This window comes from Leuciscus leuciscus (genome assembly GCF_965113295.1).
Source record: "Leuciscus leuciscus genome assembly, chromosome: 17".
In the NCBI taxonomy this organism is placed as follows: Eukaryota; Metazoa; Chordata; class Actinopteri; order Cypriniformes; family Leuciscidae; genus Leuciscus; species Leuciscus leuciscus.
The window spans coordinates 11653088-11661916 of NC_138741.1; the positions used below are offsets into that span (position 1 = coordinate 11653088).

Consider the following 8829-nt stretch of genomic DNA (forward strand, 5'->3'; position numbering starts at 1 on the left):
AAATCGTGCAGCCCTACATACCGCTCAGTATTAGTTGTAACTGAAAAACATTAAAGGGGTGGTTGAATATCATTTCACTTTTACTTTAGTTAGTGTGTAATGTTGCTGTTTGAGCATAAACAACATCTGCAACTTCTGGGAGATATTTTCTTTTAAAGAAATAGCTTTTTAAGGACTACAACAAACGGCTGGTAGGGACTACACGACATTCCTCCGGGTTAGTGACATCACCAACCCTAGAATTGACATAAACCCCACCCCCTGAACACGATTTATAGATTATCAAGACAGAATATGCTAATCACTGACTAGAAGATAACTACACAAGCTACATAAATTCACCAACTAACCATTCAGAAATGTCTACATGTTGTCACTTCTTCTTGAGTCTCTCCTTCTTTCTGACTTCGGTTTGAACATAAAAGGCTAAAAGTGTTTGAAATTTCCAGTGCATGTCTGTGTGAGGTAAAATGACACAAGCTGTTGAAGCTCCGCCCTCTGTGTCGGGAGCAGCAGCTCATTTGCATTTAAAGGGAAAGACACAAAAACGGTGCGTTTTTGCACACCCTCAAAAAGTGATAACTTTAACATGCTATATAAAAATATCTGTGGGGTATTTTGAGCTAAAACTTCACATACACACTCTGAGGACATCAAAGACTTATTTTACATCTTGTGAAAAGGGCATTATACCACCCCTTTAAAGTAAGGCTTAAGTCCAAGAATGACATAAACACACACACATACATGCACTTATAAATGCTATGAAAGTCTGTTTCCTCAGACTACAAAATAAAATGAATCAATGGTAAAAATAGAACATTTAAAATTACAAAAATTAAGCTCGCTATTTCAAGAAATAAAGTTGCAATTGTAAGGGTCGTAATTTGAATGAACAGGAATTCAAATTGCAATACCTACCAGAATTCAAATTTAAAGCTGCAAATGTGAGATATTAAGTTACATTAGCTATGTTTATATGCATACTTCCAAATAATGCGTTAGTCATCGGATTGATGGTTTGAAAAGCCTTCATGTAAACCAGTAAACCATGTAAACCATCAGATTGAGCTCGATCCAAATGAAATGTCGATGGGATTCAAAGGGGTGGTGTAAATCTGAAACAATGCGATAAATAGGAAAAAGCATGTACATGCTTAAAAGAGACTATCTTCTCAATCGCATTCCAAAATCCCTTGCACACATGGGCAGTGCCATGATATGCATATCTACCAGAGACCTTTCATAACAAGATCTCGGATTGTGCTTGTAAACATATCTATTGTGAGATATAAAGTTGGAATTAAGAGAAATAAGGATGCAATATAAAGATGGCTATACAGTCGCAATCACGTGTAAAATAGTCAGTTAAATTTAAATCTTTTATTAATTTATTTATTTTATTGCACTCTGAGGCAGAAACGGGCTTCCATCAAACAGTCAACTTGACCTGGCAGCATTTTTTAGTTTTACCGTAGAGCTCTGTGTTTCTAAAAAGTGTATGATGGGAATAACTAACACTTATTTTCTTTCAGAATTGACAACTGCACAAAATACTTCTACGTGCGCAACAGTCAAGATAGTAATATGCATAATTTAGATACAATTTGGGATCAAAATAACAATCCTGATCTCGTGTGAGGATAAACCATTTCCCACAGAAGGAAAGTAAAGGGATTCAGATTCATATTTCATGGCACAGCACTCTCAGAATAGAAGGAGGGGAGAGTCGATCACAAATCCTGTGCTTGGAGTATTAGAGCACAGAAAATGCAATGCTAGTTATGTTTTATTAAATGCTCTCTTCCAGAGCTACCGCACCTATGAGATGCCGGTGCTTAATATTTCAGCGCCAGACATTGGAATTCTGACTGAGGAAGGGGAGATGTGTGGATCCTGTCTCCGCAAAGTCCAATCGGAATGATTTATGAGCGGTTTGGTCATTGGCATCCCAGTCAGCTGCACGGAGGGCATCCGCCGCAGTGTCTGTTCTTATAGTTCGGGTTGGCGACAAATTCTTTGCACAGGAAAAGTGGCAATTTTGTCAGAGCCTAAAGCCTATTCACAATATATGTAACGCAACAAAATAACACTTTTTTCGTTGTTGTTGCTGCATGATTCACACCATATGCAATGCTGGGTTTTACTCTATCCTCTTTCTTTCAGGGATTTTCTCTTAAATAATGTGTTTGCACCTGTTTAAAAAGTGAAAGCCTTGCGGCCCTCTTCCAAGCTTTGTAGACGTAATGCTACATGGATTGTCTGGTGGAAGTCTGCTACAGCTAGGGCTGCACAATTATTCGAATTTCTAATCGCGATTACGGATGCTACGATCACGTAATCGTTCAAAGCCGCGATTACAAAAGAAAATCCACTCTGCGTGCGTGTGTTTAGAGCATGTTATGTTATGAGAGGCGAATCACGACTACTTCAGAAAATTCAGCACAATAGGAACCCAGCAAACACAGAACGTTGGCACAACGTACCCAACCTTCTAACAACATTTTATCAACATGGCCAAAAGGTTGCTATAAATACGTTGTGTGGTGAAGGTTGTTACAGCGTTGTCACAATGTTGACATTAAACCACCGTTCAGGGCCATTGCTTAAGGTTGTGCCAACGGTGTCTTGACAACCACTGGACTACATATGTACTCGTCACTGCCCTGAAGCGCGAAAATCAGCCTTTTAAATTTCAATCGCCCGCTGGACTCATTGTGTTGTCTCGTTCTTCATCGAGCAAGGATACGTGAGTATTGCGTTTTATTTACCTCAGCTAAATAAGATACGTAATTATTCAAACACAATCTACAACTTCATTTTCTAATGTGACTAATCTAGCCTCGCTTGCACTGCTTAGTTTTTCATTTCATTTGTCTGCTATTTAGTCTCATTCGTTTCTTTGCTCCTCTGGATTTGTGGATGTTTCCTGGACTGATTCCGTTTACCGAACTTTATCGTCTGGCTTTCGACTACTGTCTGCCATGTACAGAACCGGTTTTGTTCAGATCACATATATACATATATACAGTGCAGGACAAAGACCCGTTTTCAAACCTAACATGACAAATGGCACACCTACAGTACAGCCTCATGGACTGGACAGGCATTGTTGCTGATGGAGAACTAGGTGTATGAGTAACTTAAAAAAAAAAAAAGACAGAAAAAAAAGAAACCCCCAGAAGAAATCAGTTATTAATATTTTATTTTAAAGAATACATCACTTGTCAAACTAACAAACTAATATGTGTCTATAAAACTGTATTTAATTCTGCATCAGAATTAAATTATTAAAAACTTAGTTAAATATGATAAATAAAACATTGTAAATGAAATAAAGATATTAAATATATTTATTCTTATTGGTGATTTATAAATTTAATAAATGTACTGTTACATTACCTATATTTCAAACATTCTTTAAAAAATATCTAATAAAAAAAATTCTATTTATTTGTTGAAGTTTCAAATGACTTGAAAAAAAAAAAGATCTATTGGTCAGTGAACCTACACTGGGCAAATTATTGCTGGATCAATACAGAACGATTTTTGTGAAGGGTTTTAGAAAGATGCAGTTTCACTTTCAAATCTGAAATGCATGCCAAAAATTCTGACTTGTAAACGATAGGCTGGAAATCTCGGTAATACTTTGAGTCAAGTTATGTTTAGAATCAGAATCATAAACAAAACAAAGTGCTTGTCGTCAGGCTCATTACAAACACTGACTGAGTAGAGGTTTTAACTGCAAGTCAGCAGTCTTCGAGATTAAAGGTGAAATGAAAGGTGACGTGTCAGTTGGCATGTGATGGGCGCCACTGTAATATGTTTCTATTCATGCTGGGCAGCAGCTGCAGGCTAGCACTGTCTCTACAAGCACGCAGGGATTGGACGGCGGCAAACCGCAAACAGTCCTGCAGTGTAAATGTGTGTGGACCTGTGCCAGGTATAAGCGCACACACACACACACACACACACACACAGATCTCGCTGGAGGAGGTAGAAGCACAGATGGGCATTTCTGGATGGCTGCGTCTCCTGGAGGGGTCAAAAGCAGTGGGAGGTGTTGGCAGGCCTGTAATGCTGCTACACCAGCACCTCACAAAACACTCACACTATCTCAAACATATGCTGTCACTGAAAAGTGTATGTGAAAATGACAAGAGATGTGCAATCTTAGACAGCTAGCTAGTCAAGGCTGTATGCTGTGTGATTCTTGCTGTTCTTAACAACAGCTGCTTGTTTGATTGTTTGATGTTATGATTTGACCCCTGAGAGACCCCTCGACAGACTGTGCAACATCAACTTTTTTTTATGATACACACACTTCACAATACACATTTATACTGGGTGATACATAACATGTGATTATGACTTGTAAAATGCATTCATATCATTGTAGAACTCGTAATTACGACTTGTATCATCTGACCACTGCAACATCATGTGGAAATACTCAAATGTAGTTAAGCAGTTGCATGCACAAGGATGCATTCTGTGTCCTCACGTCCTTCTGAGTTTGTTCTTTTTAGGTCGCCTGGCAAGACTGGTCTCCACGAGAACGCAAGTTGAGAAATAGGCTAAGTATATTATAAAGGCATTTGCATAACAATTGTTGTATTGTGGTTTAGTGAATTGATTTTTTAATTTACACCTATTAATTTTGGTGTTAATAGTGTTGCCACAGAAACGCTAAATTCTGAGTCTGTGAACAGCTCAAGAGTAGCACATCTGGGTTTTTATCTAGCTTGTAATAATAAATGCAACAATAATATTGGCAATTTTTGCATCACCAGTCAGTTAATAGCCATACAACTTAAGTCAATTGGACATAAAATTATAGGAATAAAAAAAGCATGATTTCCTTCAAAACTTTGTAAACAAACATTCCAAAGGATAATTGTTTAAAATTTTAAAATATATAAAAATATATAAAAATAAATATTGAAATTCAGATTTTTTTTTTCACATTCAGAAGTTAATTTTGTAGTCACACTGTGGAACCACCTGAATATTTTATTAGAGTAACGTTAATTATATTGTCATGATTTTGTTTTAAATTATTTATTATTCATTTTATTTTAAAGATCTACTATAAAAAATAAATAAAAAAATAATAGTAATACATGTCTGTCCTAATTCACTTTCACACAGTATTTTACGGTGGTCTATATAAACCCTTTTATCAGTTATATACAGTCATATATAGGGCTGGGTATTGACACAAATTTCACAATTCGATTCGATTTCGATTCACAAGCTTGCAATTCGATTCGATTTCGATTTCGATTCACAAGCTTGCAATTCGATTTCGATTCCGATTGGATTCGATTCAATATTGATTATTTTGGATATCAGGTACAATACATACAATACAACTTCAAATCTCTTAACAAATCTCTTAACTAATGCTGTAAACTATGGGAGTCAGTTGTATTCTACTAGGGTTCATTAGCCTACTATAATATTGAAGGTAAAATTGTACTGATTTGTATAAAAACTTAAATTACACTTTTATTTATTTTTATAATAATAAAGTTATATGAAATGTAAACATTTAAATGGTGGCTGTCATAAAAACTTGCTAGATTTATTCAAACATGCATTAAATATTGAAGAACATTAAAAATTATAATGAATATGTAATGGTGCTGTAACGATAACCAGCTGGAGTGCCCTTGAATGCCTCCAGAGGGCACTCCACACCAGACTATCATGTTTCACTCACAAACTACATTTCCCATAACTCACTGCCCGGACTCATCATCACTTATCACTGATCACATTCACCTGTACCTCATTCACTGATTGCATTCACCTGTCTCATCCTGTTAGTCTGTCTATTTATACCATGTTCATTCATTCACTCACCGCGAAGTCTTGTTTGGACTCATTGCCTGTTTATTGGATTACGCCTTTGGATTATATAAATAAAGCTGCATTTGGATCCTCCAACCTTCGTGTCTCGGAGCAGTTCGTAATAGAAGACTTCGCCACATCAAGATCCAGCAGCTATGACCTCCAGAAATCCAGCAGTACGGATCTCGCCTGATCTTCCCAGCATGAGCCGGGAGTTCGCTGGACAGATCGCGGCCCTTGGCCCTGGATAGCCTCGATCTGTTCCAGTACACCTGGGGGTTTGTTCCTCTCGCTACCTCTTGCTCTCTGGGTGACGAGGCTATTAAGTTGTGTTACCGGCTGGGGGCTAAGGAGGTCGACCCGAGGGAGCTCCCTGATCTCTCCGGTCTGATTGGAGAGAGGCATTCTCCAGATGTCTGGAGAGCTTCCTTCCGTGGCACGCCATGTCACCGTCTGCACTTCACGCCAGTCCAGCCGAGCCCGCACTTCACGCCAGTCCAGCCGAGCCCGCACTTCACGCAGTCCAGCCGAGCCCGCACTTCACGCCAAATCTGCCGAAGCCAAGGCAGTATGCGTCATGCCCGCCGCCCTGAGACTGAGAGCGTCATGCCCGCCGCACCTGAGACAGCAAGCGACATGCCCGCCAAGCTAGAGCCCTCTTCACCGCTGGTCCCGTCCAGCACAGAGCCCTCTTCACCGCTGGTCCCGTCCAGCACAGAGCCCTCTTCACCGCTGGTCCCGTCCAGCACAGAGCCCTCTCACCGCTGGTCCCGTCCAGCACAGAGCCCTCTTCACCGCTGGTCCCGTCCAGCACAGAGCCTCTTCACCGCTGGTCCCGTCCAGCACAGAGCCTTCACCGCTGGTCCCGTCCAGCACAGAGCCTTCACCGCTGTCCCGTCCAGCTCAGAGCCTCTTCGCCCCAGAGAGCAAGAGGTAGCGAGAGGAACAAACCCCCAGGTGTACTGGAACAGATCGAGGCTATCCAGGGCCAAGGCCGCGATCTGTCCAGCGAAACTCCCGGCTCATGCTGGGAAGATCAGGCGAGATCCGTACTGCTGGATTTCTGGAGGTCATAGCTGCTGGATCTTGATGTGGCGAAGTCTTCTATTACGAACTGCTCCGAGACACGAAGGTTGGAGGATCCAAATGCAGCTTTATTTATATAATCCAAAGGCGTAATCCAATAAACAGGCAAATGGGTCAAAACACAGGTAGACAGTCCAAACAAACAAGACAAAACAAGACAGGCAGGGGTCAGAGGCAAGAGAGTAATCCAAGGAACAGGCAAGAAATCCGAATAAACCAAAAGACAAGAAACCAGGGAAAACGCTCGGAATTGCAGTGTAACACAAACAAGACTTCGCGGTGAATGAATGAACATGGTATAAATAGACAGACTAACAGGATGAGACAGGTGAATGCAATCAGTGAATGAGGTACAGGTGAATGTGATCAGTGATAAGTGATGATGAGTCCGGGCAGTGAGTTATGGGAAATGTAGTTTGTGAGTGAAACATGATAGTCTGGTTGTGGAGTGCCCTCTGGAGGCTTTCAAGGGCACTCCAGCTGGTTATCGTTACAGGTGCATATATTTAGCAAATTGCTCCTCTCTAGAGTTAATTTTTCAAGCTGACTAACGAGTTTATGGTCACTGGATGTGTTTTTTCGGAGGTAAATGTGACGTTACATGACATTGTTTACAAGCCGTTTTAATGACATCTTTCCACGGTTGAAACACTGATTGAGCAATTCCATGTGACATGATACGGATTTCGATAAGTTGTACTCTATCTTTTAACACACTTTCAGATGCTTATTCATGTTTATTTCGCGCTGTATTTGGTTATTATTAAGGCGGAAGAGAAGATCATGTGCGCTTCGCGCTGCTGCTTCTAGAGCTGACCTGCACCAGATCGATCTCACGCCACAGCGCCAAAACGGTATTTATGTTTTGGAATTTCGTAAGAAAATGGACGTAATTTAAAATCTGAGACTTTGTTTCATATCAATAGTAACAAAGCACAAAGATTATTGTGATTTATTAGATGGGATGCGTGCTACAATGTTCCATCATTCATCAACTGAAAACAGGATGACTTATCGATTCTCGGCATTTAAGAAATCGATATCGGTTCGTAAAAATGAGAATCGATTAAAATCGAGAAATCAATATTTTTTTACCCAGCCCTAGTCATATTTAAACACAGTCCTGAAGTGTCAACTAGTCTCTCCCCCTGTGAAGGCCTCCTTCCCTTCTCTTTACCTTTGTACAAATAAAGCGTTGTCAGGATGATTCCGGTTCGCCGTGGCTACGCGGAAGCGATAGAAATTCTGTATTATATATTTTAAGGCCAGACAAGTAGTTTGTTGAGGGTTGGTTTATAGGGAAGGACTACACGCCTGCACACATATATTCAAAAAACGCGCATACCTTAGGACTGAACTCGTAATACGCATGTGCACGCCATCAGCGTTCTCACGGGTTCGCCTTTTTGGAGTTTGCACAGAAAGAACTTAAAAGAGTTTTTCTGTTAAAACGGTGTCGTGTTAGCGGCCCCTAAGTTAATAACTAATGATCGTTGCGACTGAAGTGAATCAATCAAAACTAACTTTAGCTGGACAATAACTTTTATTCTAGAGCTGCTGTAAAGCCAAAACAATCTCTGTTACTTTAATTTCCTATTTTCAATGTAAAGCCGCTTTGGAACATTGTTAAAAGAGCTATATAAATGAAGATGACGACTTTTTTAAAATAAAAATGTTAAATGTCTTCTCATTTTCAGATATGGAGAAACGCTCTTATCTATTCCTCTGTGTTGTTGCTTGTCATAGATTTGGCATTATATTTGAAAGGCCAAATATAAACATGAATATGAAAATAAAGAGAAATGAGCTTAATACAGCACTAACCAGCCTACACCACGGACTTCGGATCTCTGAGGTTCATCTGGAGCATTCCTACAACACTGCATA

At 39.9% G+C, this 8829-nt stretch overlaps 1 protein-coding gene across 3 annotated transcripts in view; it reads right to left on the minus strand.

Annotated features, from left to right (window-relative positions):
* The window catches only part of fut8a (fucosyltransferase 8a (alpha (1,6) fucosyltransferase)), a 93131-nt gene that overhangs the window by 62281 nt on the left and 22021 nt on the right, over window positions 1–8829 (minus strand). The window lies entirely within an intron of this gene.